This window comes from Dermochelys coriacea, chromosome 3, assembly GCF_009764565.3.
Source record: "Dermochelys coriacea isolate rDerCor1 chromosome 3, rDerCor1.pri.v4, whole genome shotgun sequence".
Lineage (NCBI taxonomy): Eukaryota > Metazoa > Chordata > Testudines > Dermochelyidae > Dermochelys > Dermochelys coriacea.
This window is the reverse complement of record NC_050070.1, coordinates 46,626,642-46,633,987: the sequence shown is the minus strand read 5'-3', so window position 1 is coordinate 46,633,987 and position 7,346 is coordinate 46,626,642. Positions and strand designations below refer to the sequence as shown.

Sequence of the window (7,346 nt, the reverse complement as noted above, 5' to 3'; positions counted from 1 at the left end):
CTACCCTGCCATCCCTGTTTCCTCAGGGCTCTGCCAGCCATAGAGCTGGGTCCCCCATTCCTGCAGCTTCAATCCCCTGCACCAGCAGGAGAGGAGAGAACAGCATGGCTTCCTGCTCCATGGCACTGGCCAGAGGAGCAGCTGCCCTGCCCGCACAGCCTGGATCCAGTGTCCAGGCTCTGACTTCACGTGGGGGAGAGAAGGAGCCATGGGGGGTGTGGAGCTGCCCCCTGGACTGCCCTGCACTTGCACTGCAGGTTCGGGGGGACAATGCCCCTGGTACCCACCCAACTCTGCCCATGGGTTCAGGAGGCTTCTCCCAGAGGGAGCACTGGGGATCCAGGATTCAGCCCTGGCTCTCGGCTTCAGTCCTACCACATATGGCTTGAGGGGGGCACCAGGGATCAGGGTTTCAGTCCCATGGCTCCTGCCTTCAATTCCAGGATTGTAGCTCACCTCCTATAGTTCTAGCCAAATTATAAGGATGAAAATGAAGGTCTATAAAAAAAAAGCCTTCTAAAGCAGACATAAATGAGCAAGTTTCAATGGAACTAATACTTAGAAAAAGGATTAAAAGCAAACAGCCAGGCAACCCAGAGCAAATTACATTTATAAAGAACACTAGGATGCTAACTACTCTTAGTAATCAAATCCAAAGCCTGAAAAGCACCAGTAGAGAAGGAGTGTACAAGCCAAGACCATTAGAAATAAGGAAGATATTCATAGGCTAATGCTGACGTAACAGTAGCTAATGATTCATTAAACTTCTTAACTGCGGAACTGAGACGAACCAACCCAAGCCACAATCCCAACTTGAACTCGCTCTCATGCAAAGGGGGCAGACACACCGCTCCACCTTTTGGGGGATCCATTGTTCTTCCGAGGAATGTTCTGGGAGGTCATGGGTGGACAGGTTACCAGGAGAGACTGGAAAGAGTAAAATACATGTTAATTGAGTGAGTGGGTGTGTCTGAGCCATCTAGTTATTATATTCAAATACATCTGCTAGGGCATTTACGGCACATTCAAATAAAGGAAAGTCAATTTCCACATTCTCTTCAGCTTTTTGCCTCAGGATGCAACATATTTTGTAGAGTATGAAGCACTTACAGCCCAGAAAAGGCCCACCTGGAAGACTACCACACCTGGTTGGCACCATCCAATGACATAGGGAGGCAGTATAAAGCAGAGGTCTGAGCGCAGGACCTGGAGCTAGGATCTGCTAAACTCAAGTTTTTCCATTGACTTGCTGCATGACTTTAGTCAAGTCAATCTCTTATTTTTCTTATCTATAAAATCATATCACAGATCAGCCTCATACAGACATGAAACCTCACAGTGCTCTGCAAGTGACTACTGCTAAATATCTTAATAGCTATGGGGTAAATGTATCTAGTTAATATTGGAATAAAATATTTGACAGACAATAGGATGGATAGACAAATTACAGCTGTCTTCTTTTTTGAAAAGAAAAATGTTTCTTCCATCTTAGATTGAAAACAATGATTGAATGCACATATATATCTGCTGCTATCATGACCATTGGGCATATGAATCTACATCAACGCCTGATGCAAATGACAAAGCTGCAATTTATTTTTGTTCTTCTCTACTTGATTTAACTCATTTAGTTCTTTTTCAGTGAAATTACTGACTTTCAAATTCACTTTAAAATATTGTTTAGAATTAAGTTACTTACTTATTGCTGCTTATTAACATTAAATTGCCAACAAGCTATCATGGTTTGCAATGACAAAGAGAACTAATTAACTAAATCCATCACCAGTACCCTCAATGCTTTAAAAATAGAAAAACCCATTCAACATCGAGCAGAAAAAAGTCAAACAAACATCAGTTATGAAGCACTGTTTCCATTAGGAAATTGCCTCTCTTACCTCTGTAGGAGAATATGGGTTTTTATTGTCGTTTTTAAAACACACTTATTTGCTTAAAACATGCCCAAATTGAGCTTTAAGTATTGAGGACTAAAATTCTGCTCTGTATTAGATCTGATCTAGAAGAGGAAAAGGACAGTTTTGCTTCATTCATTCCAGGCCCCCAGTGCAGGAGCAGGCCAAGGAACCCCTTTTAGGCCCTGACTCAGTAAGATAATGAAGCATTGTTTTTTCACACCCCTGAGCTAGAAAGCTTCAGCGCTGTAAAGTGGCAGTGTAGACAAGACCTAAGATTCGTCCCTTCCTGTTCATCCCCACAGCTAAACTCCTGCCCAGGTTCTAATCATCTCATTTCTTGAATATTCTTTTCTCTGGTCTTGACAAATACAGTCTTTCCCGGCTCATATCCAGTCAGATTTCTGCAAAGATCATTCTCCTAGCCCATCATTGTCTCTACATCACTCTTCTCTTTTCAAATGTCCATTGGGTCCCCCTTCTCTGTCGCACCAAAGTAAGCTCATTGTCTTCACTCCACCTGTCATCTCTCACTCAGCACTGAAATGTCAACTCCTGCCTTCAATCAGCCCATGATGCTCACCTCAATTGCCCACTTGGATCAACACATTTCTCCCATGCTGCCCCTCATACTTGGGTGAAGCACCCCATAAATAGCCACAAAAATCACTTAATTGTTCTGCTTCAAATCCTTAAAATTCTTCAATATGATACTTACAAAAACTTGACAAACATTAGGATGCTGCTATTCAGAGACCACTGCCTAGCATGCAGACCAATATTGTCTCATTGTTTCTGTAGAGTCCAGCTTACAATTTATATTGTTCTGTCTGTACCCATCTGTTGTCTCTTGCCTGGTAAGTAGATTAGAAGTGCTTGAGGTCCAGGGACTCTCTTTTTGTTCTGTGTTTGTATAATGCATAGCACAATGGGGTCCTGTTCCATAACTGGGACACCTGGATGCTATAACAATACACAAATAATAGCAATACAGGCCAGCAAATATAATGCAAAAGTAAGACTTAGGGGAGGATGCTCTGTATAGATGTGTTGGATAGGGATGGAGCGGGAGCACTTCAGGTCTCTGTAAAGACATTGGCCACCCCATGCACTTCCTCATAGCTGAGGGGCCCCGCACTACTCTGCTTATTATGTGCCCTCTCCTAGGCCCTTTTACACAGACTCGGCACACTTTGTTCATCCAATCACCGTCCTTATTGGGGCTGGTTTTGTTCAGACAAAATGAATTGAACAGTAAAACTCAAAGTCCCCAAAGTCTGTCCTAGGGAACAGCTCTTACCTCAGAGCCTCGAGTGTTCATTCACAGGATCTTTTTTTAAGCAATTTTTAAGTAGTGACCTCTTCTGAGGGTCAGCTTGCAACTGCTCTGCTCAGCATGGTTCCCTTTCAGAATTCTAGGACTCATTTATATAAGTGAGATCTTTTATAAGGAACCAGTAGCTTGAGGATTCCTCCCTGCAACAGGTGTCTCTGATTAACTCATTTAGTAACCCTGTCTCAGGCTTCAAGTCTCCTGCAGGCAGCTCCCTCTGCTCTCTCAGTCTCCTTCCCCACAGTCTCATGCTGCAGAGATGGAGTCCAACTGCATATTCCTTTCGGTCAAGAGATTGACTTGTATCAGTTCACATTTGCAAGGTTATTTTCACAAAGAAAAGGGTAGAGACTTTGTTTTCAAAATGAAAGCTGAGGATCTCATTGACAGGGCCCAAAGACTGGCTCTGTTAACAAGGAACTCCCATGAACCACCACAGTCCCCCTCCACCTTATCAGTGTCCATGTTACTAAAAACCAAATACCCTTAAAGTTAATCAAAGGTTAATTAGTTACACAATGGGCTGAGTCCTGCTCTTATGGAAGTCAATGGGAGTCCAGAATCAGGTCCAAAGTGTTTAGATAAATTCTTATCACCTGTTTCTTGCTTATAGAATGACTCAGGGCAAGAGCAAGCATTAATGCATTCAATATGGACAGTCATTTCAGTTGCTCAAATACAAATAAATATAAATACAGAAATAGTTTCATTTTTCCCCTATGACTATAAAATAAATCCAACAGCTGATCTCCAAGAGGACCACAGAAACTGTTAGAGAGTTACTGTTTAAGTAGTTGCAATAATCCATTATTGCTGTTTAGTAGATTTTATTCCCTTATTAATGACTTTCAACTCAAACTTTTTCAATATTTTTGATGAAATATTTTGAATAAAAATTTCAATTTGGGGCAAAATTTGACACACTTTATAAGCTAGTCAAAAATCTGCAAATAATTTTCACTACAAACTTTGAATTTTTTGACAGTAAAACTGAAAAATGTTGCTCACCTCTGTTTACCTGTTGTTCTATTTATATACTTGTGACTTAGGAGGATTATTCCTGCAGATTCTATTGAATGACATTCCCATTCAAATTTTATTTCAATAGACTCTACAGAATCTCTTTGATATAGTCTTATTCTTCCTCCTTTATGACCTAAGCTGTCGTGCTTGAATAGTAACCAAGTATTACAATGACTGTCATCTTCCCATGTTTCAGAAATGCTTAATTACATCTAGGTTCTCCTCCACAGCTGTGTCTGTATAGTCTAGCTCATCTATTTTTGTTTTTTTAGTTTCTTGCATTGATAGACATTTATAACTTTTATTAACCACAAATCTCCATGACCTCAACTTGCAGTTTCAGCCTTATTTTCTTCATCAGATAAAGCTCATTCTTTCTAAGTTCTTCACCTCAATGATATATTGTGGGTGTGTGTTCCAACCGGTTAATCATGCATGGTGTAAAAACTATTTTCTTTCATCTGCTTTACATTTGCTGCCTTTCAGTTTCATGGAATGCCCCTGGTTCCTGTATTATACAACAATAAACCATACAGTGTATGATTTACCTTCTGTATGCCATTGACTACTATTTTATAAATCCTTATTGTGTCTCCTCTTATTCATCTCCTCTATAAAGTCAGTCAATGAAATCCTGTGCTTATTTTCCTCAGTGCAAGTTCAGTGGGGCCAGGATTTCTCCGAAAATCTTTCCACTCTTCATATGAAAGACTTTCCATGGCTCTTATCTTTTTCATTATGTGTCCCTGAACCCCTTCAATTTGTGAAATATATATTAAACAGAAGTATAATGGATACCAAAGAATTTTCCAGTTTGGGAGCACTAAGGCCCAGATCTATAAAGGTATTTGGGTGCCTAAACTTCAGACCTAGACACCTAAGTCCCAGTTCTAAGTGCTACTGTCATCCACAAAACTCCCACTTGGCTGCTGCCTAACACTGTAGATACCTAAACTCATTCAGATGGCACCTATATTTGCACTATGAGACTTCTTTAGGCACCTCAGTTTCTGCCTCTTTTAATGCTAGTTTTAATCCTAGTTTGATGTCAGGTTCTCTTCCATTGAAGCTGTTCCACTTTGGATAAATACTTAGCTAGTCATTGGGCCAGAGACAGAGAGAGAGAAAATATGACTTTACAGCCTGGCAGTTTAAGAACCTCTGTGGGATACCAAAGGTCCAGTCATTCTGCTCCAATAACTCTTTTCTTATTTATCCCCAGTGGAACAGCTTTAATGGCAGACTGAGGGAGCCCCTCTTTAGAATATCCCACAGCTCAGTGGTCAACGCACACTCTTGAGAGGGGAGTGGACCCCTGTTCAAATTCTCTCTCTCCATGAGGCAGAGGGGAATTGAACCTGGATCTCCTACATATTAGGTGAGTGCTCTAACCACTGGGATAACAGTTAAGATGGGCACCATACCCACCCATTCTGAGTGGAGTGAAGCCAAACAGGCACCTAACTCATTGTCACAAGAAACTTGGGTGCTTCTAAGACACCTGACACCAGGAAAGGGGTTCCTGACTGTGGATGGCAAGACTGCAGCTCAGTCTTAAACACCTAGCTCCCTGACAGAGAGGGGTTTAGGACACACCCCTCCTCAGCATCTCCCATTTGGCTAGTTTAGGCAATGTCGTACCTACCAGGCTGGCTTTTGTGGGTGGCTTTCTAAGGCACCTCTCTCTCCGAATTCTTTGTATGGGGATCCTAGCTTTAGTAAAGAGAAATGCCTTCTCCTGTCTTTAGCTGGTCAAAAGACACTGCCCTCCCTGTTGGATGCCTGTTGTGGCCATAGTGATCAAATCCTCACTCAGGCTTTGTGGATCCCAGTGTTGTTCCAGTGTTTTTTCTATGCACCTAAAAATTAGGTGATGGGACAGTAAGTATTACACTGCCCAAGTCCCTTTGTAGATCCAGGCCTGGAGTGACTGTATCCAGCTGATCAGATGCTAGCCAGTAATGTGTCTAAACCAGCTATGAAGTGAAGCCTGATTGGCAAATGACAGGAATGGAAAAACAAAGATTTAAATAAAACACAAGACAAACCAAAGTAGTCCCAAGGTTTGTTTCCAGCCTGATATGAACATGAGATCCACGCCCAGTGCATCTACCTCAGTCTTTTAAATCATTATGCATGTATATTAAACCATTGTTGCTAATGGTATCGTGTCCTAACACAACCAGAAAATGTGCTGGGCAGAGATTGTTGATACTGTATTAACCTGTTTGCTGAGTAGGAAGTGCTTCTTCAAACTAAGCCTTTTAATGCTGTGTTTTATCTATCTCCACTTCGCCCTACAGCACATTCGTATTTTTTGGCTGAGTCTGCAGACCAGTATGGCAAGCCTTGGAGAGTCTGTGCGTGGGAATAGATTGTTCTGTTATTGAACCTATACACTGAAAGTTTGATAGGATTGTGTATTGTATTTGTATTGATGTAAGGGACCCAGCTGCTTCAATGATGAGCACAGATAAATGCTTATTAAATAGAAGTCACAGAAGGGATGCTGGGGTTTATCCTGGATTATGCTGCTTTTATTACTCTATTTACTGGCTCTGTGGATTGACTGAATTAGATTAAGGAATGAGAAATATAAAGCTTCTGGTGAGGTAAAAACTGAAATGAGCCGGTCCAGCCACTCTTGACAGGTGATCAAATTGCTCAGTATTCCTCTTAGCTACCTGGTTGAATAATATCCCTAGCTCTATCTGCCTTTGCACCCACCTACGTACTTAAAATTCCTCACCCCCCCCACCCCGCACAAACATAACCACAGCAGTATTTCAGCAGCTCACAAGCATTAATAGATTTATCTTCACAACATGCCTACAACATAAGAAAGTTATATTATCCCCACTTTACACATGGGGATGGAGGCCTAGAGATATTAAGCAATTCACCCAAGAGCTCCGAAATCCTAGTCCCTTGGCTACCAAATCAGCCTTCCTCTCTAGCTGTCCTGCAGGACCCTGGATCCTTTGAACTTTCAGGTGGATCAGGCAAACTCTTCTGACCAGGCACAGGGAGACACTAGGCCAATGACACTCCCCTACTTTGGCTTCTACATGGAAAAGGGA

General features: G+C 41.8%; 1 long non-coding RNA gene across 1 annotated transcript; it reads right to left on the bottom strand.

Annotated features, from left to right (window-relative positions):
- Positions 1-593: 593 nt before the first annotated feature.
- On the bottom strand, positions 594-3,315 carry LOC119852485. The gene is made up of 2 exons (XR_005291668.1): positions 3,211-3,315; positions 594-927 (listed from the first exon to the last, which is right to left on the bottom strand). It is a non-coding gene; the product is annotated as an uncharacterized LOC119852485 (long non-coding RNA).
- Positions 3,316-7,346: the final 4,031 nt, after the last annotated feature.